The sequence below is a fragment of the Maylandia zebra genome, linkage group LG1 (assembly GCF_041146795.1).
Source record: "Maylandia zebra isolate NMK-2024a linkage group LG1, Mzebra_GT3a, whole genome shotgun sequence".
Classification (NCBI taxonomy): Eukaryota; Metazoa; Chordata; class Actinopteri; order Cichliformes; family Cichlidae; genus Maylandia; species Maylandia zebra.
The window spans coordinates 4,248,972-4,274,269 of record NC_135167.1 but is presented as its reverse complement, the minus strand read 5'-3'; the positions used below and the strand labels follow the sequence as shown (position 1 = coordinate 4,274,269).

The following is a 25,298-nucleotide window of genomic DNA, read 5'->3' as shown; positions in this document are numbered from 1 at the left end:
AAGAAATGATAATTTTTACCTTATTCTTTCTCTCCCTAGGTAAAAGGCTGGCCTTGATGTTCTTAGAATAATAGGCTTGTCCCCTGAGCTGGAATGCAATCTCCTTTCAATACAACATTTAAGTGTTTTTTTTTCCTTAAACATTCAGATAATTTTGAAAGGCATTAATCTAGCTTTGAACTTGGTTTGAAGTTTTCTGTAATTGATTTCTGTGGGCAAGTACTGAACTTGCCTACAGACAACTTTCCAGAGAGAGGATTGCCCAATACAAACCAAAAAAACCCCAGCTTTCTACGATTGCACAGTGTGGTTGTTAGTTAAAGTGAGTTATCTAGATTCACTCTTACATGGATGTCATGGGTGAACTATTGCACTATTTTGAAATTACAATAGAGAATATTTGTATGTGTTCAATTGTGCACAGAAGCTTTGTGTTATAGGTAATGGCCTCTGAGCTGTTGTAAAGCTGGATAATTATGACAAACTTTTTGAATGAATTTTAATTTGTTAATGGCTAAAGGCTCTCAATCACCTGTAAATGACTTATAATGAAGTTTAGAACAAAAGCGTTTTAGTGCCTGCCAGAATAATTAGTTTGCTTAAAATGAAATATACGTCCAAAGGCTTTAATATACCCTCTAAAGTCTCCATCAGATGTTCAAGGCCGCTAACCTATCTCAGTCGCAGTATAGTAGGTTGAAATGACCGGAATGTGACAACATTATGTTCACCTATGCGATTTATTAAATACACATAGACAGGAAAGATGTAATAACATTGGTGAGGTGACTCTTGAAATTGTATTTGATGGTAAAAATGTTCAGTTCCAAAAAGGACGATAATGGCCTGTAATAAGATAAGATAAGATAAGATAGAACTTTATTAATCCCTCGGGTGGGTTCCTCTGGGAAATTCGACTTCCAAAAAGCACAGCAACGACCGAAGTTACAGTTACAGAATTGTTATATATATATATATATATATATATATATATATAAAAAAAAAAACACCCAGCACGCCCCTGCGGGCGGTTTATCCTTCAAGCTCGGGTCCTCTACCAGAGGCCTGGGAGCTTGAGGGTCCTGCGCAGTATCTTAGCTGTTCCCAGGACTGCGCTCTTCTGGACAGAGATCTCCGATGTTGTTCCTGGGATCTGCTGGAGCCACTCGCCTAGCTTGGGAGTCACCGCACCTAGTGCTCCGATTACCACGGGGACCACCGTTACCTTCACCCTCCACATCCTCTCGAGCTCTTCTCTGAGCCCTTGGTATTTCTCCAGCTTCTCGTGTTCCTTCTTCCTGATATTGCTGTCATTCGGAACCGCTACATCGATCACTACGGCCATCTTCTTCTGTTTGTCTACCACCACTATGTCCGGTTGGTTAGCCACCACCATTTTGTCCGTCTGTATCTGGAAGTCCCACAGGATCTTAGCTCGGTCATTCTCCACCACCCTTGGGGGCATCTCCCATTTTGACCTCGGGACTTCCAGGTTATACTCGGCACAGATGTTCCTGTACACTATGCCGGCCACTTGGTTATGGCGTTCCATGTATGCCTTGCCTGCTAGCATCTTGCACCCTGCTGTTATGTGCTGGATTGTCTCTGGGGCATCTTTACACAGCCTGCACCTGGGGTCTTGCCTGGTGTGATAGACCCCAGCCTCTATGGATCTTGTGCTCAGAGCTTGTTCTTGTGCTGCCATGATTAGTGCCTCTGTGCTGTCTTTCAGTCCAGCTTTGTCCAGCCACTGGTAGGATTTCTGGATATCAGCCACCTCCTCTATCTGCCGGTGGTACATACCGTGCAGGGGCCTGTCCTTCCATGATGGTTCCTCGTCTCCCTCCTCTTTCTTGGGTTTCTGCTGCCTGAGGTATACACTGAGCACTCGGTCAGTTGGGGCCATCTTCCTAATGTATTCTTGGATGTTCGTTGTCTCATCCTGGACTGTGGTGCTGACACTCACCAGTCCCCGGCCCCCTTCCTTCCGCTTAGCGTACAGCCTCAGGGTGCTGGATTTGGGGTGAAACCCTCCATGCATGGTAAGGAGCTTTCTTGTCTTTATGTCAGTGGCTTCTATCTCCTACCTACTACGCAAGTAACCCCGGCGGAAGGGGCTACATGAATAGAATGAGGGACCTATGGATTCTTCGATACCCAACATCCACAATGACGGCGAAACAACTAGTAGCTCAGTGTTCCAACATTCGAAAGAAGGGACTGCTCTCACAGCTAGAGATTGACGAGGTACAACACAAATGCTACGGCAAGGAGGAGTCAGGACGCCAGGTCAGGGGGGAGATATCATCACCCCCACCCGAGATTGGGTACATAGCCCCAAGTGCGATAGGAGAAGGATCGTTGAGTGCGAGAGGAACTGACCTGAAAAATAGGATCATGGCCAAGCTTGAAACCTGGATCCCCCGTAGCCGGTTACCAAGATTACGTGAAGTACCCTCAGAAGGTCTGCTAGATGATGTTAATGCAGCACTACGGGCAATACCTACAACCACGATTACCGACACTAACAAGCTGATCTACAATACGGCAGCAGTGATCAGTGAGATGCTTGGCTACAAGTTGAACAGCCACAAGGGGCAGTACCCTCCATGGAGAAGGAGGCTAGAGGGCAAGATCAAAGTAGCACGGAGGGAGGTTAGCCAACTAACGGAGTTGCAGAAAGGTGCGACAAATAAGGTGCCTAAGAAATACAGCAAGCTGTCCATACCTGAGGCCTTGGAAACTGCCAAGCAAAGACTCACAGCCTTGGCCAGCCGCTTGAGGAGGTACACCAGAGAGATAGAAGGCAGGAGAATAAACCAGCTGTTCTCCACAGAACCAGCAAAGGTGTACTCTCAGTGGCAAGGGAACAATAAGAGAACAGCACCACCAAGGCTGGAGACGGAGCAATACTGGAAGAGCATATGGGAGAAGGATGCAACCCATAACGGCAATGCTCAGTGGCTAGAGGATCTGAGGGCAGACCACAGCGACCTCCCTGAACAGGGTCCAGTAACCATCACAGTGGCAGATATCCAAGAAAGGGTCTCCAGTATGAAGAGTTGGACAGCACCAGGGCCCGACATGGTTCACGCCTACTGGCTGAAGAAGCTGACTGCACTCCACGAGCGTCTGGCAGCACAAATGAACCAGCTGCTAGTTAACGAAAGACACCCAGAATGGCTAACTGAAGGCCGGACGGTCCTGATCCCCAAGGACCCCAAGAAGGGACCGGTCCCCTCCAACTACCGACCAATAACCTGCCTCAGTACTACATGGAAGCTCCTGTCAGGCATCATATCGGCTAAGATGAACAGGCACATGGGTCAATACATGAGCGGGACACAGAAAGGAATTGGCAAGAATACCAGAGGTGCAAAACACCAGCTACTGGTAGACAGAACAATCAGCCGAGACTGCAAGACCAGACTGACCAACCTGTGCACTGCCTGGATTGATTACAAGAAGGCCTATGACTCAATGCCCCACAGCTGGATACTGGAATGCCTAGAATTGTACAAGATCAATGGGACCCTAAGAGCCTTCATCAGGAACTCAATGGGGATGTGGCGTACAACACTAGAGGCCAACTCCAAGCCCATAGCACAAGTTACCATCAAGTGCGGGATCTACCAAGGAGATGCTCTGTCCCCACTGCTGTTCTGCATAGGCCTGAACCCCCTCAGTGAGATCATTAACAAGACTGGCTACGGATACCGACTACGGAACGGAGCAGTTGTCAGCCACCTCCTGTACATGGATGACATCAAGCTGTATGCCAAGAGTGAACGAGACATCGATTCACTGATCCACACTACCAGGCTATACAGCAATGACATTGGAATGTCGTTCGGACTGGAGAAGTGTAGTCGGATGGTAACAAAGAGAGGGAAGGTAGTCAGAACTGAGGGGATTGAACTACCAGAAGGCAACATTGCAGACATAGAGGACAGTTACAAGTACCTGGGGATCCCGCAGGCAAATGGGAACCATGAAGAGGCCGCTAGAAAGGCTGCAACCACCAAGTACCTGCAGAGGGTCAGGCAAGTCCTGAGGAGTCAGCTGAATGGTAAGAACAAGATCCGGGCCATCAACACATACGCCCTGCCCGTGATCAGGTACCCTGCTGGGGTAATAAGCTGGCCAAAGGAGGAGATAGAAGCCACTGACATAAAGACAAGAAAGCTCCTGACCATGCATGGAGGGTTTCACCCCAAGTCCAGCACCCTGAGGCTGTACGCTAAGCGGAAGGAAGGGGGCCGGGGACTGGTGAGTGTCAGCACCACAGTCCAGGATGAGACAAGGAACATCCAAGAATACATTGGGAAGATGGCCCCAACTGACCGAGTGCTCAGTGAATACCTCAGGCAGCAGAAACCCAAGAAAGAGGAGGGAGACGAGGAACCATCATGGAAGGACAGGCCCCTGCACGGTATGTACCACCGGCAGATAGAGGAGGTGGCTGATATCCAGAAATCCTACCAGTGGCTGGACAAAGCTGGACTGAAAGACAGCACAGAGGCACTAATCATGGCAGCACAAGAACAAGCTCTGAGCACAAGATCCATAGAGGCTGGGGTCTATCACACCAGGCAAGACCCCAGGTGCAGGCTGTGTAAAGATGCCCCAGAAACAATCCAGCACATAACAGCAGGGTGCAAGATGCTAGCAGGCAAGGCATACATGGAACGCCATAACCAAGTGGCCGGCATAGTGTACAGGAACATCTGTGCCGAGTATAACCTGGAAGTCCCGAGGTCAAAATGGGAGATGCCCCCAAGGGTGGTGGAGAATGACCGAGCTAAGATCCTGTGGGACTTCCAGATACAGACGGACAAAATGGTGGTGGCTAACCAACCGGACATAGTGGTGGTAGACAAACAGAAGAAGATGGCCGTAGTGATCGATGTAGCGGTTCCGAATGACAGCAATATCAGGAAGAAGGAACACGAGAAGCTGGAGAAATACCAAGGGCTCAGAGAAGAGCTCGAGAGGATGTGGAGGGTGAAGGTAACGGTGGTCCCCGTGGTAATCGGAGCACTAGGTGCGGTGACTCCCAAGCTAGGCGAGTGGCTCCAGCAGATCCCGGGAACAACATCGGAGATCTCTGTCCAGAAGAGCGCAGTCCTGGGAACAGCTAAGATACTGCGCAGGACCCTCAAGCTCCCAGGCCTCTGGTAGAGGACCCGAGCTTGAAGGATAAACCGCCCGCAGGGGCGTGCTGGGTGTTTTTTTTTTTTTATATATATATATATATATATATATATATATACACACACACACACACACACACACACACATATATATAAATACAGAGACAAATATAAATAAAATATACAAAGGGGATAAATAGAATAAATAGGAATAAAAAATAAAAATACAAGTGAATTGCACATTTCAAGTATTGAGTCTATTGCACTGTTGACTATTTACAAAAGTATTGCACAAGGTATTGTACAGTGAGGTGCAGAGGCACTGCAGCTTAGTTGTTCCCCCCTCCTTTGTCCTCCTGTTTCCCCTCCCTCTCCCCTCCAGAGAGGAGTTAAACAGTTTGATGGCGTGTGGGACAAAGGAGTTTTTAAGTCTGTTAGTTCTTGTCTTGGGGAGAAGCAACCTGTCACTGAACAGACTCTTCTGATTGTTTATGGCCGTGTGCAGAGGATGTCTGGCATTGTTCATAATGTCCATCAGTTTCTTTAATGTCCTTTTCTCTGCCACTGTCACCAGAGTGTCCAGCTTCATGCCAACCACAGAGCTAGCCTTCCTGATCAGTTTCTCCAGCCTGGATGAGTCCCTCTTTGCTGTGCTGCTCCCCCAGCACACCACAGCATAGAAAAGTACTCCAGCAACCACCGACTGGTAAAACATCCTCAGGAGCTTCCTGCAGATGTTAAAAGACCTCAGCCTCCTGAGGAAGTACAGTCGGCTTTGGGCTTTTTTATACAGGTGCTCTGTGTTGCATGACCAGTCCAGTTTATTGTCCACCCACAGCCCGAGGTACTTGTACTTGTTGACCACCTCCACCTCCTCCCCCTCTATCTGAACCGGCAGTGGACCTTCTCTGGACCTCCCGAAGTCCACAAAGAATATCATAAGAATCAAGATTTATAATTTTGCAAACACTGACATTTTTGTCCGTCAACAATCACTGAATTTTGCAGTAATTTAGGGTATAAACACACTAAATTACCCTTTAGGGTAATAACACATTTCAGTAGTGTAGGCTTTGTTATTATGATGTAGTATTTATCAGATTGTAAGAATAACACTAATATATCCCAGTTCCAGCAAGCATATGTACCAACACCTCCTCGTGCTGGCTGTATTGACAACCAGTTACAAATTTCGTTCGACTAACAAAGACCAAAACTAAATATATTTCCTGCAGCAGGGCCATGGCAGGCTTTAGAAATTGATGAGGTCCAGAATTTTTTCTCTTAATGTATATTTAAGGTGTAGTACCTGTGCTCCAGTGACCAGCAGAGACTAGGTCCTAAAGTTGCAATGCAATAAAAAACAGAAATTTTAAAAACTTCTTTTGCAGGAGCAACTGTGTATACAGAAATACGGAGAATATGGTGCCTGAAGCAATGAAATACAACAAAAATAACAAACAGCAAAATAAAGAAAATTTAGAATTATCTTTGTACTTGAAATCACTTTTACTGTCTTTTTTTTTTTTTTTTAATAACTAAGATCCAGACGAATGCTATTTTGATTATTTGGATGTTGATCAAATAAGGTAGAGTCTTGGGACAAGGGGGGAAAACTAGGAGGGGGACCTAGAAAACATGGCTATTCACAAATTGGTAGAGCAAGAAGACAAGTTCCTGGCTTGTAGCTTATCTTCATATTATCAAACCAGCTCTTTTAAGCACGCCAGTACATACTGTACTTTCATACATACAGATGTTAGGCCTTTTACTGGTTTCAGTCGAGCACAGCTGTGTGTTCATGGGTCTTTTCAAGTTTATGAATGCTAGAGGGGTGAGTAACTGTAGTTGAATATGGGTATTTGGACCCAAATTTCATTAGATATAGTTTTAGTTTTAGTTATTTAACTCCGTCATTACAACTTCCATTCATCATCTCTTGCATCTTTGTCAGTGCTTTGATCTATTGCTATTTTCACTTACAATGCCATTAAGTGTTGTTAAGAGATCAGTTGGACACAAACAAAAAGTCTCTATCTTGAGAATGATAACAAAGCCTGCAAGTAGATGGGTTCAAAAATGAATATCTGTGTGCAAAGAGGAAATTAGCAATCAAACTAACTGGTTGCCAGCAGTCATGTAAAAATGTGAAAGTATAGTCAGACGCATCAACACAGTACTTACTGTACTCATATTATTTTAGGACACAGGAGGTCTATCGAGAAAGAAATTTTAAAAAAGAAAGGAACTTATATTGCACAATTTACATTCATTTGTATGACTCACATCTTTTGTTACAGAACCAGTTATTTAATATATCAGTGAGATATAAAGGTTTTCATGCCAAAGAAGCTGGAAATGTAAGCATATGCTGAGAGGAGACCGAGTGTTCTCTATCGTGGCACCTAAGCTTTGGAATAATCTTCCTCTTCACATTAGGCAATCGACATCAGTGATGGTTTTTAAATCCAGATTGAAAATGCATTTTTATTCACTGGCTTTTGACTCAGTGGTTGACTGACTTGTATTTTATTGTTTTCGTTATGTTTATTATTTTATCGTATTTATTATTCTTATGGTATCTATTATGTTTCTATTGTTCAGCACTTTGGTCAGCCTTGTGTGTTTTTAAAGTGCTATATAAATAAACAATGATGATGATGATGATGATGATAAGCAACATGTAACCTAAATTGTACTATACCACCATACTCACCTTAATTAATGCTACAGTATTTTATTTAATGATGGTTAATCTTGTTTTTTAAACACAGTTTTGAAATAAAATTAATTGCATATATGGCATTACATTTTCCTGTTTAGCGCTTAAAATAATACTTATACAGCCTCATTTTACATCATCATTTTGCAGTTCTTAAGAATTGAAAATAAAAGTACCCTGGGGAAATTTGATAATAAAATTAAAGTTTATGATATATTACAGAGATGAACTAATTAAATAGAAATCCAAGCAATTTTTCTGATTTCTGTACAATATTTAAGAGAAATTCTTGGGTGGATTTTAGTGGTTACTTCAAAAGTTACACATTTGAACAAATTTGTCTCGTAAAAGGCTTTTGACATTTCTGTTATTTCTGGTATCATGACGACGAAAAACATGCCACTATGGTTCATACCGTCAGAAATGATGACAGTTTTGTTTTCATGGCATATTTTGTCTTCCTTCAGTAATTTTCTTTATTCCTTTAAAAAAAAGTAACAGCAAAAACAGACAACAGCAAATAGCCTGAGAATATACATGCACGCGCAGCGCACGTGGCTCGTCACTGTGTGAGTTATGGAGGTAGATTATCTGTGTGCTGCGTGCGTGTTTGCATCAGTGACCATGTGATGGATAAGTCTCGTTAAACTTTGATTGTACTGGATGCCTTCCTGGCAGGGACACGATAAGAGTGCAGATGTGCTACTTGTTATTATTACGTGTGATTCTGTGCAGGTATCTGTGTTTGTGTGTGAAAGTAACCCTCGTGTCATGCATTGACTGGATAACAGATGTGTGAACAACACTCACAAACAGGCACTTCAAAGGATCTGTGGAAGTCAATGAATCAGTCTGTGTTTGTGGAGCACAGTCTTGTAAAGCATTTCTGATTTTTCAATAGAATAGAAAAGAAAAGAATAGAATAGAATAGAATAGAATAGAATAGAATAGAATAGATGTAGTAAAAAAAACAATATCATAGGCTACGTCCTAGCATTTCTCCTGTGAAAAGCACTGCTTGTCTCCACAGATATTTGAGTTCTTGCTGCTCAGTTTATTTGATGTGCACACTGACAGTATTTGCTGTGCTATGCTAGGGTTTGTTCAGAATTTTCACATCCGTTTTCCGCTTCACACAGATGAGTCTAGGTAAGGGTTGATTGCCTTCTCCATCTGATGCCAGTGAGAGAGTTCATTTCTCTGATATATTATTTCTGCTTTGAACCTCCAGTTTTTTATTCTCTGACCAGGAAAAGTGGGTGCAGAGTACCAAGATCACACTTATCAGCTGTGAGAATTTTTGTTGACATATTTGTCTGATTTATTGGTGTATTGAATGACATGCCATTTATGTGGATGTAAGACTGAAATTAAATGAAATAATTTTGTAAACTAATATTATTGTGAACAACATGAAGGACAACTTCACTTTGTTTGACTTCTTTTTGGTAAATCGCTGAAGATGAAATGAAAAACAAATTCATTCACGTAAATACTGCATTGTACTTAAAAAATATAGTGCATGCTGCAGAGAAATTAAAAAAAAAAATGACAATGTAGAAGAGTTACCCCCAAGAAGGGTATAAATTGCAACCATGTTTTCTTTATTTAAACAGGAGACAAACACAGTTTGAATATATTATTATATTATTTAAGATAATATTTAAGATACTGCTACTACCCATCACCTCTGCCAGGGTCTGGGCTGCCAGTTGGCCTTTCTACAGCAGTTAAGGTTTTTCTGGGCTGCGGTTGCTGACGCCACACCCAACCCTCCTCCTTTTTCATCCAGGCTTGGGACCAGCAATGGTGGAGTTAAGATAAACATAAACCCTAAAGTTCCTTTGACAGAGTATATCAAAACGATTTACCTCAACTGTTTCATGTAAACATCCCTCAATTTTACTCAGTCATAAACAGTGTTGTGTTAACTGCATTGTAATGTTTTACTTATTAACCCACTGCAATAACTGATTACTTTTGAACTGTGTAATGGATTACATTAAATTTGAATTTCAAAACGTACACAACAGTAAAAAATTATGCTTTGGCTTTTGGGGGTCAAGTTGTTCACTGTATTAGGAGGAGGGTTGATATCAGTTTGATCTCTGTACATCCAGGAGAGCAGTGGTTGGCGCATCCAATGTGGTTGGCGCAGGTGAAGGTGTATGTGGAGGTCAGCCTCTGCCAGAGGAGAGCTGCATCTCTAGGGATCTTAAAAGTTGTCTAATTCATATTGTGTCTTTGTTGCTGTCTTGTTAATGCAAGCCATTTGCAAGCCATTCAGGAATGAGTTACTTTTGTTCAGAGTTGCAAGACATGTCTTCACTATGAAGACTCTATAGAGTGCTACATACGTTTAACCAGGGCAAACACTGGCTCATTTGAATAGTTAGGAAAGTAATTTAAGTAATTTATACATTTTCTTACATTTTCTTGCAGTCCCTCAGAGTTGATGTAAGTCAGGTGGTGTAAGGCAGGCCTTACATCTACTGTGGGAGTTGTGTAGTTGTGTCAGATTTTTTTCTTTTGTTAGTGATTTACTTTGGTGATCAATGCATATGATTATAATCATTTAATAATGGCCAAACTGTAATTAAAATACAACTTTGCACCATTTTGTTGTGACAAAAAATTTGAACTAACAAATTAAGGTTTACTTAACGATTGAAATCTTACTCTGCTAAACATGTCTCACTCTGTGGATGATGGACTGAGGCAATGAGAGAAAGTAACTACAACTGTAAGTAGGGATGAGAATTGAGAATCTATTCCTAGTATTCAAATTGTTAGTCTACTTGCTAGTGGTGTGCAATACTGCAAATTTTGGCATCGATGCGATACTAAATAAATACAGGGCCTGTATTGCCAATAGCAATACTTTTAACTTACAAAGGCAGCTTATTTAGGGAAGAGCAATATGTGATGATTTATGAGATGAATCATCGTGAAATTGCAAATTCTGATTTTAACAACCACTAAATCACTGTGATTTTTAATTTCCACAATAATTAGTTAACACGACAAAAAACACCCTTCAGCTTTTCAAGTGTTTTGAAACAGTTTTGGTTTGTCTTTTTTACAAACGGGGGGGTTGTAAATGTAAATATGGTAATTCCTGTTTATAAAGCACTTTGGGTCAACTTCTGTTGTTTAAAAATGCTATAGGATATAAATAAAATAGACATGACAGTCAACACAAAAAGATTCAAGTATTTTTCATAGTACATGTTAGAATAATTTATTTAAATCAATTCAGTGGGCTTCATGCCGAGGCTAGAAACAAAGTATGGATCCTATCACGATAGTATCGATCCAATACCAGCGTTGGTATCGATACTATCGATATCTGCATGCTTGCCTATCAATCCTGCTTATGGATTCTTGCACATGCGCTACAATCAGCTGATTTCAGTTGTCGGAGGAGGAAAACAGTAAGGGATTTTACAGTGTTGAAATGGACATAACTTTTATTTTAATAGCACAAAAGAACAAGGCTGCGATGTGCAGACTGGATCCAGGACAGAAACAACTGCATTATGTTGCTAACACAACTTCAACTCTTTGCAAGCCCCTGCACAGCCAGCATGCTAACGCTAAGTTAGGCAAGAACCTAGAGTCACGCTAAAGCTGAGTGACAGCCCAGGACCGAGGTCAGGTGAGCTGAGGTGAAGCCAGCTCCCGCTGAACTTCATCAGGTAACAAAGGAGCAGTCAGGCTGCAGCCTCCACTTCAACCTGTTTTTTTTTCTATTTATGTATCTATATATCTAAATTGTAGAGTAAGGCACTACAATAATACAATCTTGTTCATGTTTCTAAAGTAGAATCACCTTGGAGATCTCTTTAAAGTCTCTTCGTGCTGGTTTTATTTTTGCTTTGTGCTCATACCTAAATATGAGAAGGATCATCTGTGTCCTCATAGGTTAGAGATTTGTGTTGGTATGTGGGACTGTAGCTTTGGGTTTATATTGTTAAATGGAAATTATGAGACTTCCTCTTGGGAGTAATTAAGTAATGTACTGCATTACTTTTATGAAAAGTGTTTTTCTGAGTAATGACCCAAACGCTGATCACAACAAACAGGGGAAATACCTCAACATCCACAAATATTTCACGCATGTAATCTGCAGGGATGTAATGTCTTTGATATGCTGTCTAGAGATGGTGCTGGCTCTCAAAATGTAGCTAATGAGAATGATAAGGAACTGAATCAATAAGTGATATTGATAATGGAAGAGGAATTGCTAAATTCTTATCAATTCCCATCCCTAGCTGTAAGTATAATTTCTGACTCTTCATGTTCTAATTCACAGTGAATATATGGTTAAGAATATGTTTCATGCTGGTGTATTATGTTTCTCCTCAGATGCAGTTCAAATGTAAATATATTACATTGAAATCTTTTATATCCAACTTTTGTTACTTCGGCTACTCACATTATTAATAAGAAATAAGTTAAACAAAAAGATTATGTGTGATTACAGGTTAAGATAGTTAGTTAAGCTAGTTGGTAAATTCACATTGTGTTCGTCATTTATGGTGTTTACTTTGTGTATTCCTGTGTATTCCTTTGATGCTTTGCTGTTTGTTAATTTCCTTCTTTTGCCTTGTTCTCACTTCCTGTTAATTTTGATAGTTAACTTTTGCGTCTTACTTTTTTACTTCCTGTTTTTGTTCTTTTCCTGCCTTTCTGGTTGCTATTTCTCATTAGTTTTCCCAGTGTTCTCTCATTTAGTTTCCTGTCTCTGCCTCAGTCTTTTGTCTTCTGTTTTTTCACGTTTTCAGTTTTTTGCTTCTTACTTTATTCCTCTTCTGTTTGAACCACATTACTGGATTTTTGTCATTTCCTGAACTGTCAGTTTATTGCAGCTCCAACGATTTGCTCCAACCATCTTTGCCATTTGTGACAATGTCCTGCATTCAGGTCGTCACTTTCATAAAAAAATATGTCAACACGTATCTCGGATCCAAGTTTCATAAACATGCGTGATAGAATCTGTCCTATCTGAAAGACAGTGTGACGAAAGGGCGATTTTAAAACTGTTGTTTTTAGCACAAAGCAGAATCCTTACCTTCCCACACACAAAAAGGGGAATAACAAAAACAAAATGTTACAGTCTGTGCATTACTGAAAATTATTGCCCGTCTTGTGATGGGATCACATTAGAACTACATATGACAAAGTTTTATGAGTATATCTTTTGTCTAAATCTATATAAAAATATTCCAAAGCATTTCAGACCACTCATGTGGTAGTTCCAACTGTAATAGGTGTCCCAGAACGTTTTACTACAATAACACCCCAAATCCCCTGAACAACAAACCGCTACACTATTATGGCCGGTAAAAAAGCTGCTTAGGCCTGCCTCTGGAGAAAACGCACAAAAACTAATCAGGAAATATTATACAGCTCATAAAATGGTTAATTTTACTGGATACATTGATGGCTTTTTGTACCACAGCCCATGCCTTATCACAAAGCTTTCATTAAATATCCTTTTGAATAGTTACACAATTTTCTTCCCTTTTCAATAAAGCACATCAGAAGGGAAATGGCCTGTTAAAGTGTGACAAAGAGCACATAATGATAAAAAAATAGAAGAAAACTAAATGGAATAAAAGTGCTGAGCAGTAAGAAGTGCTAAGGAGAGTTTTTCTGAGCACAGGGGACATCTGCAGGGTTAAAGAAACAATAGAGTTTATTTGGAGAAGGAACGCAACAGTGAGACACCCAAATGGGAGAAAGGGTAATGGATAAAATGTTGTATTGCATCAGTGTGGCGTCACCTATAGTAAAAACAGCACAGTGAGATTCATTGAGATTCTTTTAAATGACAGGTTGCCCAAAGCTACCCTTAGATATTTGTTTGAAATCTAGATAGACCTGATTGGTATGCTAGTTAAGCAAGTAGCTTGCTAGGCCCACAAGCAAGCAGTTAAAAAAATACCTTGTTTTTTTTGTTTGTTTGTTTTCTTTCTTTCTTTTTGTCAAGCCCTCTATAACTGTGAGAGGATTATTGAATCAAAGAACAGAATGAATTTCTGTCTCACTTTCACTTAAGGAAATGATAAACCCTGCAATATGCAGAACTTATTGTTAAGTTAGACTCAATATTATTGTTTTAGACGCTTACACGCTTAAAATTTATTAAAATTAATTAAATGAATTTGATATTTAATTTATCATCCAAATACATATAATGTCTTTTGTCTCTCCCTGACACATGTTTTCTCTGTGTGGTTAGTCATGCTTACAAGTTCCTTTATATTTAAAAGAAACGTATGACTCATGAACTCTAAACTGTTTACTGTAATCCATAAGCTTGATATTGCTAATCATGTCTGATCTTATCTATTAGGTGACTCATGCGAAGATAGATAAACAGCATAATTAGATTTTTTTTTCTTTCTCTCCCACTCTGCAACCGTTTGCTTTAACCAAACTTCAAACAGCAAGTACAACAGTACAAAAAATGCAGTTGAATATTGGGCATGAACATTGTAAACATGTACTTCCCGACTCAGTTGTTTCCACTTAAACAATCAAGTCAGATGAATCCACAAATAGCAGCAATGTAAACACAAGACAGAGAAAGGAAACGCCAAATCTGTGGCACACGTGGGTTTACAGATAGCCTCTATGATCATGAACTCAAATGGACTAGAAAAGTAGAATGTTCTGGTGTCGATAAATGTGCTTGCCCAATCATGCGGATAAACACACAGCCCTAGCCTAACCCTGAACAGGTTGCTGGAAGTCCAGAAAACCTTTGGCATGTAATGTCAACTCTCATTGAACAGTGAGAAAATTTAAATGTGAACTGTAATAGCTACTTTTTTATTAGCGTTATCATGCCTTGATACTAGGTCTACAGCAATTTAAACATCAAACCAGCAAGTAGTGTTAAAGCGATCGTTTGAATATAAAGGTATTTCTCAGGGTGTAAGTGCTCAATAGTTACAACAATCCACCAGTGCTATGTCAAATGGCAGTTTTGGCAGCATTGTTTCATTTAAAGTGGAAAAGAGAGGACAGGCAGTTTTGAGATCATTTTAACCGGGCATTGGGCAAATTACACCGGGGCCCTGCACTGACATACACACACATGCATGAGCACACTGTAGGAGACAGTTCCATCTACAGTTTCTTCCAACTCGTTTCAACTTTGTAACAAGAAAAGATTCAGCTTGCCCTGTTCCTTGGCTGAGTTACAAATAACCCAACCACACAACCAACACATGCCACATGTGCACGCGGTGTTCTGCACTCGTGTTGAATCTTGAACCTAAACTTAAATCTTCAGCTTCTTTACCTTTAAAACCAAAAATCAACTTTTTGCATTGTACTTGAAAAAAAATTTAATAATACAAGTGAACAAAAGTGAACAAAGACACGCATAAAGGGAAAATTTGTACATAATTGCACATACTCAAATATACTTTAAACACCTTTGAATGTGTGCAACCTGTGTAATCTCTAGCACTGATCTCAATACAAAGGTCAATGATATTACAACATGAGTCTTTCTTTTATGATGAACAGGTCTCCACAATTGGAGAGATTATCATTTGCGCATCTATATTCACATCTATTTTCTCAAAATTATGGTCACTAGTTTTTGAAAAAGGACCCAAATACCAATATAAATAATTAAGACAAAACATAAGAGCTATAAGATACAACATCACTTAAAATGGGTGAAGACAGGAGATAAAGGTAACTGGTTTATAATCCTTCATTTAAATAAATAAATAAATAAGTCGAAAAGTTTGCAAGAGATTCAGTTTTTCAATTTAAGTCAAATCATTTTTGTTTATATTGCACCAAATCGCAACAACAGTTGTGTTGTGCATTGGAAAGAGTTCCTGGTTTAAACTTGTAACTTGCTGTGATAGCCAGTCATTTGACTTGAGTTTAATATGGCCTAAAAGTACAGTTTAGCATAGATAGTGGCAGAAATAGACCAGGTCAGTAAATGACTTTAATGTTGGGCCTAAAACCCAGTTTTCAGCATTGAAGCTTTGTTCAGTAGAGGTTCTTTTAACTTGAAATTTGACCAAATTCTCTATGAAGTTACTGTGGCTGACCTCCTGCCCTATTCATCTGCTCCGTGGAGCTTCATGTGGCTTCTGCAGTATGTTGCATTTGATTCAATTAAGTATTTTATTGAGTGTTTGCAGTCACATCTACCAACCGACTAAGAATATTAAGTAAATAATAAGATACCATCGTATTTTTGGACTCTGACCACTAGGTAAAGAGGATGAAATGTGTGCTGACCACACTGATAAAGAGATCAGCTCACTGCTTGAGTTTTTCATAAATTATATGTATGTCATGTGTCTGACAAATTTGGTTGCAGAAAAATAATCAGAAAGAACATCTATAATCCTGTTTTTGATATCTCAAAAAAGACATGAGGTTATCATCAAACAGAGCAAGAATAACAAGCTCACTCATAATTACTGAGGGAGTTTGATCAATCTGATGAAGCATCTTGAGGAAATTATCATGTTTACCACATGGTAATTACCAAGTGGCTGTTTTGATGCTTATGTAAATTAATTTATTAAAAACTGATTAACAAAACTGATTGAACAAGTAGACTCCAGCTTACATCCTTTAATCATGTCCTTGATGAACTCTGAATCATTACATAACATTGCAGCTTCAGAGGACTCAGATAATGAAACTGCCATCAGTGCACCAACTTGTACTCTTTCAGTGAGCAAGCTGTGGCATTTAAGGAGTTATTTAAAAACTGCTGAAAAGTAACTGACATGCAAAAACTTATTTCGACATTAGAAGCAATAAGAAGCATATTAAAGCCTTACTCTGTCATAGCTCACCCACACGTTTTATCCCTAAAGATGCCACATTGGGCTTCCTTGTAAGACTGTGTGGTACATAAAGGCCTTGTCCCCATGTATGGACTTTATCCTTTCATCCACAGAAATATTTCATTTTTATTTTACTGAAAAGATACATTTTTAAAAGAAAAAACCTTACAGGGTTAAGGCGCAGTATTCAGAAATTTTGAATTACAGTATTTACATGTAGAGACTCAAAGGAGATACCCACATTTCTTTTCTGACAAGGTCTTATCAGTCACTGAATATCCTGTCTTACTCGGCTGAGCAACCAGTCACTGTGTACATGTGATTTTATGTCAGCATGGACTTGGACAAAACACTATTTTGTAATAAAATCCATTAGTGTGATTGTGACCACATATTAATACCCTTCACCTTGTCTTTTATTCCTTTTTCTTTACCATTTTCTTTGGGTCTGGTAGTTCAGAGACATTATTTGAAAATTCGGTAGAGCTCCAGCCACCTTCCACTTAATCAGCGCTCTGTTTACCCATGAAACACCTGTGTGCGAGTGCAGGTTCCTCACAAAATATGAAGCTTATTGAATCATTAGTCATGAAACGCAGAGGGAAAGGACCATCTTCTTGATTTAATGTTTCAGGCTTGGTTTGTTGCATTTCATTACAAATTATTAGCACGTTTATTACTTTATTTAATACGATTGCCATTTTAATTTACAAAGCTTGTTTCAACCTTAGTGGGTGGGAGTTGTTCATGTTTCGGAGGTAGAAGATAATCATTTTTTAAAACCAAAATTATGGTTAGGGAGTTATTAAAGTCAAGGCAATTGGAAAAATGAAAGTTTTTGGGGGGGGAAAAGAATGAAACCACCTTGTTATAATGGCTATTTGGATATTTGCTGTGTTGTCATGAGTCAGATGTACTTTCGGTGGCTAATATAAAAATAAACTGCTGCTAATGGGTGCTTGAAAACTTGCTTTTGCTGTTGTTTCCCCCTGACTTTAAGTAGACCTTTTATGCTATTTAGACTTGTTTTTCCTTTTCTTTTTGATGGAGCTGAGAGTTGTTTGTGTGCGTGTGGGAGTGTGTCAGTAATTTTAGGATTAGAATCCAATCTGTTTCTTTCCACAAGCCCCATGGCTGATGGGAGGTCCCTGTTGCTGAGCTAAATACAATGATTGTTCAAGAAGATAAAATGACATGCTGTCTGAACCTCCCACTGATAATGTCCTAAAAACACCCTCTCTGCCTATCATTAAGTCCACTTCCCAGAGATTAACAGGGGTAAAACAGATGATTTCCCCACTGCAATCCTGTGTTAAATGTTAAAAACACATTTTATTCTTTTAGTGTGGTCTCTGAAAGTGACCGGTGTTATTCATGTGAAAGCGATTGTGAGTGAACGCTGTACCCAAACATCCGACTGGTTGCATATTCATCATATTCATTGAGTGAGTAGAGATTAAGTTTTGGGATTGGGACCTTTTGGTTAAAAATGTGGAAATATAAACCATCTCAGCTTCTCAGGCTGACAGCCCTCTCGCTCACAGCGGTGATCATCACGCTTGAGTTCAGCTCGCTGTTACTAACTACTTTTCATACCCCTTAAGCTGATTTTTGTTTCTTAAAAAAGGCCTAGCACAAAAATCTATGGGCAGTTTCCCACTGCTCTGAGGCGACATCTTGCTTTCCTGGCACAGGAAGAGCAAGAGTCTCTCTCTCTGTCTCTCTCAGCTGTGTTCATTTAGAGAGCAAGCAGCGAGGCTTCAAAGAGACGGAGAAGAAGTAAGAAACGCTCTGTTGCTTCAAACTTTTCTGGGTGAACATTATACATGTAAGTGCACCACCACTGTCTTAATGTGTGGTGATTTTTGTCGCTGTTTTTCAAAATGCGAATCGTGCTTGCTGAGTGAAATTTCAGTGATTCGCTTTTGATTACTGCCGAAGCAAAAGACTGCAGTCGGGGCAGCCCCAGGGATGATAAGATTATGCTTTAAAGTATGTGTGGAAGTTGTAGTTTTACTCTATCCATCTAATCAGTATCATCCTCATCAGTCATAATAATTATCATCATCATCATCGTCATTGTCATAATGATTTTTATTATTATTCTAGTCGACTCTGGGATCACTATATGCACCAGCAGTGCAGTCATTATCATCTTCATCGTCTTCATTCTGTTCCATTTGTTTTGCATCTTCCGCGCACACGTTTCCTCCCACCCCGTTCCTGTTCCCAGCTCACAAATCCCTTTATTAAATCAAATCCTGTGGCTCCTGGAAGCTGCAATACAACCAAGGAGTGGCTAAACCCCCAAAGGTCACAAAACTCTGTGCATCCCTGTTCGCTGCCTGCTCGGTTGTTTGTCAGTGTGTATGCATGTGTGTGCCTGTCCGTTAGCTGCACACAAGCCAACTGAATTTCCCATGGCACCTACATACTACTTAGCCAGAGGGAAAATGCTGTGTGCATTTATGCTTGTGCAGGAAGAGGTTATAAGCTCAGACCTATAACAGATTAAGGCTGCATGGTGCAATGGTTAGAGAAATGAGAGATACACAATCCGGCAACACTAAGATGCCATATGCCTAGCAGCCATGCTGAGTCTACCCTGACACAAGTGTGTAAACATAATGTCTTTAAGGTGCCATATTTCAAATGTGCGGTCATTTCTCTTTTCCCATCCAGCCTTACTTTTTGAAGATGCTTCTTCCTTGTTTGTTTTCATCTTCCTTTTTTTAATCCCTTGGCTCTCCTTTCTTCCCCTCTCCTGTCCCTTCCTTCTCTTCCTTCCTTTGCTTTTCATGTCTATTTCTTGCTCTCTTTCCTTTTCATCATTTTTTCCTTCAGCTCTCTGGCCTCAGGGTGGTGAGGGTGGCGGGTATCTTATTACTCTGTCTTATACACTAGTTCATCCAGCAGCAGACAAACGCACACATGCACATTCTCTCACACAAACACACACTGTCCTGAGGCTTGAAGGCTGGTCGTCTTTGATTGAGACTAATGGTGAAATTACACAGACTGCTGTTCTAAACAATAGTCTTCACTCACACTTATCTGGGGCGATGGTACGAAAATTGGAGGCTGGTGGGGGGTTGTGTTGCGATCAGTAGTGCCAACGGTTGCTGGAGGAAATTGGTGCTGAGGGAACACCAGAGTTGTTCCCTCCAACTCTGGTGTATCACTCCAATCACGTCTTCCCTTTCTTGAGGTCATACATACGTTTAGTTTAGTTTGTTAATCAAAAAACAGTCTGGAGTAGCTGCATGACATCTAACAAATTCCAGCCTCCTTACATATTTCTCTAAAATGCCACATGTAAATACGATGGCACTGTGGGGCAGTGGTTAGCGCTGTCATCTCTGATGATTTAACAAGGTGTGCCCCTCACCTCTCTGACTTTAACCTTTTTTTTAAACTCAGCTAATCTACTTAACCAGGGCTATTTGTTGGTGACTGATTTTGTTGATTTGACTGATTGACTGAGACTGTAATCAAACCCCCAGCTCTCATCAGATTTTATGTGAAATATTGTGGAATTCTGATTGGCTCTCTGAGTCATTCATATCCCATTTCCCCAGCACTTTAGTCAATTATAGGAGCAGAGAGGGAAAAAAACCAAACAAAAACCTTTATTTAAAATTAACAAAACAGCTGCAACTTTGGCAGGGACGATGGGCCACATCACTCAAAGTTAGAGGCTGAATGAGGGAAAAAAAGGAAAAAAATGGATTTCAGGACCTTTAAAGTACATCACGGCCTGGCTCAGAGCCATAGTGCTGAATTGCTGGTCCCCCGTGAGCCGGAGTTCAAACTCAGATGCTCACGCTGGGATCTTCGAAGTATTTGGTAAATCCTGGTTCAAGAATAAAGGTGATTGGGTTTTTGCACTCATGGGCTCTGAGCTCTGCAGCGCCCCGCCAGAGGTTATGAAGCTCACAGAATCGGTAACATTTTTAAATTACCTTTCAAAATCCATCTTAAAAAATGACACCCTTGGTTGCTTGTTGAAATGCCCAAAAGCAAATCTAATAAATTTACATTTGACTGAGCAGGCAAATACTGACTGTGAGCGCAAAGAACGGACAAATATACGTGTAAGACACAATGGTCATCATCCAGTTTCTTTTTTGTTTCATCAAGGATTGTACGTATCCTTATCTTAACTTTTGCTTTCTGTAAGTACTGTCCATACTGGCTTAGCATGATGTTAAGGAGAATGCACACAGTCCACAGTCATCATTCTGTACAGAAATACTTACACCATCTGTATATATACCACATTTCATTTGATGCTTCAGTGGTCTAGGCCCGTCAAAATAAATTAGATATACTGAAAATGTGACCTATAGTTTTTGTTCTCATACTGAATTTCAAGCATGGAGCAGAAAGAAAACATTATATTATTAATAGCAGTAATCGATGAGGTGGTTTGGCCGTGTTCAACCAATGAGAGGCTTTGGGGAAGAGCCCAGTGAGACTGACCTGGGTACACCTCAATATCACTCTAAAATGGCTAATGTGTCCGGGTATGGGCGTCCAGGTACACACCGGCTCACTCCTTGGCAGCCGCTTATCGGGGCCTGGAGCCTGGGGCTCGCTCGGGCCACTTCGGGGGTGGGGTGCCCTCGGCCTCTCGGCCTGGGGCTCGGTCGCTCTGGCGCTGCTGGCTGCCGGCGGAGCTCACGGGCGCGTCACTGCAACCCCCCCCTGGCTTATGCTTCGCGGCTGCTGAGTGAGCCCTCATCTGGGACTCTCCTCAGCTCTTTCTGGGACAGTGGCGCAGCTGCCCCTCTGTTGGTCTTCCTTGGTCTCGTGTTCTGGGGGCCTCTGGATGTCTGGAGTTTTGATTTCCTCCATACCTGCTTCATGCCCTGGAGGACGGGGCTGTGGCCCCCCCACACCCTCTAGCAGATCATTACATGAAGGAACCTTTTTAAAAACAAGCGCGTCCATGCTCACAGGTGTACACACGGGTGCTCACACACACAAACTACACCCTTTTTGGCTCCTACCTCAAAGCACACTGTGCGCTGTTGATATTACGTGCTGCACAATAATGTTTAACACTTAGTATTTACTGTTATATTCACATAGATCATCATGATGTTGTTTATCCCTTGTTAAATGCCTGTTTACTTTTTTCTTTCTCAACAGGTGATCCAAGTGATTGATATGTGTATTTTTGTCTGCTTATTTTGTTGTTTTTTGTTTTTTGCCCTTTATCCCAGTCCCTCTTCTCTGCTGTTTTTCTTTCCCTCTTTCTTTCTCCCTTTTCTTTTCCTCATTCAAGTCTGTCCCGTATCTATTAAGTGAAAATAAAAAATAAAATAAACAATAAAAGGTGAATCAAATAGACCATTACGGCAAGGCTGGGATGGTCCATTTGGTAAAGTAAATCTATTGGGCATCTTTCTTCACCTTTAGACAATAATTCTGATGGCAAAAGAGCCAAACGGGACAGGAATAAATAAATTAATTAATTAAATTAAATTAAATGGCTAAAGAATGTTGTCAGCGGCCTTGGCATCTTTGCTACCATGAACTGGATCCAGATACAGTGGGGCAAAAAAGTATTTAGTCAGCCACCGATTGTGCAAGTTCCCCCACCTAAAATGATGACAGAGGTCAGTAATTTGCACCAGAGGTACACTTCAACTGTGAGAGACAGAATGTGAAAAATAAATCCATGAATCCACATGGTAGGATTTGTAAAGAATTTATTCGTAAATCAGGGTGGAAAATAAGTATTTGGTCAATAACAAAAATACAACTCAATACTTTGTAACATAACCTTTGTTGGCAATAACAGAGGTCAAACGTTTACTATAGGTCTTTACCAGGTTTGCACACACAGTAGCTGGTATTTTGGCCCATTCCTCCATGCAGATCTTCTCGAGAGCAGTGATGTTTTGGGGCTGTCGCCGAGCAACACGGACTTTCAACTCCCGCCACAGATTTTCTATGGGGTTGAGGTCTGGAGACTGGCTAGGCCACTCCAGGACTTTCAAATGCTTCTTACGGAGCCACTCCTTTGTTGCCCGGGCGGTGTGTTTTGGATCATTGTCATGTTGGAAGACCCAGCCTCGTTTCATCTTCAAAGTTCTCACTGATGGAAGGAGGTTTTGGCTCAAAATCTCACGATACATGGCCCCATTCATTCTGTCCTTAACACGGATCAGTCGTCCTGTCCCCTTGGCAGAAAAACAGCCCCATAGCATGATGTTTCCACCCCCATGCTTCACAGTAGGTATGGTGTTCTTGGGATGCAACTCAGTATTCTTCTTCCTCCAAACACGACGAGTTGAGTTTATACCAAAAAGTTCTACTTTGGTTTCATCTGACCACATGACATTCTCCCAATCCTCTGCTGTATCATCCATGTGCTCTCTGGCAAACTTCAGACGGGCCTGGACATGCACTGGCTTCAGCAGCGGAACACGTCTGGCACTGCGGGATTTGATTCCCTGCCGTTGTAGTGTGTTACTGATGGTGACCTTTGTTACTTTGGTCCCAGCTCTCTGCAGGTCATTCACCAGGTCCCCCCGTGTGGTTCTGGGATCTTTGCTCACCGTTCTCATGATCATTTTGACCCCACGGGATGAGATCTTGCGTGGAGCCCCAGATCGAAGGAGATTATCAGTGGTCTTGTATGTCTTCCATTTTGTGATGATTGCTCCCACAGTTGATTTTTTCACACCAAGCTGCTTGCCTATTGTAGATTCACTCTTCCCAGTCTGGTGCAGGTCTACAATACTTTTCCTGGTGTCCTTCGAAAGCTCTTTGGTCTTGGCCATGGCGGAGTTTGGAGTCTGACTGTTTGAGGCTGTGGACAGGTGTCTTTATACAGATGATGAGTTCAAACAGGTGCCATTCATACAGGTAACGAGTGGGGGACAGAAAAGCTTCTTACAGAAGACGTTACAGGTCTGTGAGAGCCAGAGATTTTCCTTGTTTGAGGTGACCAAATACTTATTTTCCACCCTAATTTACGAATAAATTCTTTACAAATCCTACCATGTGAATTCATGGATTTTTTTTTTCACATTCTGTCTCTCACAGTTGAAGTGTACCTCTGGTGCAAATTACTGACCTCTGTCATCATTTTAAGTGGGGGAACTTGCACAATCGGTGGCTGACTAAATACTTTTTTGCCCCACTGTAAGTGTTGATGGATATTCCTAATGTTGTTTTGAATCACTACAATAGATATCAGCATATGCGCATCATAACTGTTTAACAGAAACTATGTAACAGTGGTAACATGAAAGGAGAAAACAAAGAACAACAAAAGAGGGAGAAGAAAGGAGAAGAACAGATAGACGAGCATTTTCACCTGGCTCAATGCCCTGTACACCTGTGTGTGTGTGTGTGTGTGTGTGTGTGTGTGTGTGTGTGTGTGTGTGTGTGTGTGTGTGTGTGTGTGTGTGTGTGTGTGTGTGTGTGTGTGTGTGTGTGAAGCAGGAGGGGATGTGATCCATCCAATAGACACTCCCAAACATTTTTTTTCGTTTCCTACAAAGACTTCCTCTCCCTTCCTCTCGGTCCTTGTTTTGCTGTCATGATTTCACAGTCTTCACTGTGTATTTACTTACCAACTGGAAAACACACACACACATACTCATATATACACAGAGGCATGGTGTTTTGTGTGTTTACTCCCTGCCCTTCTCTCAGAGGGAGAAGTGCAGACTGAGAGTTTGTGTGTGTGTATGTTTTCAGTGGGTGGGCGACAGACAGATGAAAAAGGGAGGTGACAAAAAAGAGGGAGAAAAAGAGAGAGACGTGTCAGGGAAAAGAAAGCGTTGCGGAGTGTGAAGACGGCAAGAACAATGATGCGGTTTGTGGCTATGTTTAACTCTGTGTGCGTGTACGTGTGTGTGTGTGTGTGTGTGTTTGACAGTCCGTTTTTTTCTTCCCAAGCAGGCATGGCCCTTTGCCTGACAGCCTCTCTCCTTCTCTCACCCTCTCTTTTCTCCTTCTGTTTGACCACTTGTCTGACATTCTTGTAAATTCTTTGTCAGCTATAATTACAGCAACCCTGAATTAACAATGCAGTTTTTTATCAGAGCTGCAATGGATTGAACGTCATTCACAGGACACTGTGTAAAAACAAATAAATTAAAATACATCATATGATATTTAGATTTAAATTAATATGTCAAAGACTTATTTGAAGCATCATATAACCAGTGAGATATAGCATTGAATAATCATATTTGACATCATAGTTAAAAATGTTTAATGTGACCAGCTTTGTGTGTCTGCAAATGGCCTGATAATTCCAAATGTTATAAGATGCAAATATAATGTACAGCATAAACTTGTAAATGTTTTCAAAATCCAGCTTTTGCCATTTGAATTAGATTCAGCGCTTGATTACAGCAATTATGAAAATTTGTTTCTTTTTTTTTTTTGCAATACTTAATCATTCACAAATGAAACTATGAAATGAAAGTGGGCAGCATCGCCTGCTTTGAACAGAGATCTCTCATCTCTATTTTAATTTTTCATTGCAAGCAGTTTGCCATTTTCTCTAGTATTGATTGAGGCACCAGTTCTTGCTTGCAGAGTTTGAGTTTT

The 25,298-nt window shown here is 40.8% G+C and overlaps 1 protein-coding gene across 1 annotated transcript in view; it reads left to right on the top strand.

Annotated features, from left to right (window-relative positions):
• Positions 1 to 25,298, top strand: part of LOC101467318 (neural-cadherin) — a 344,359-nt gene that overhangs the window by 45,589 nt on the left and 273,472 nt on the right. The gene's annotated exons all lie outside the window — the stretch shown is intronic.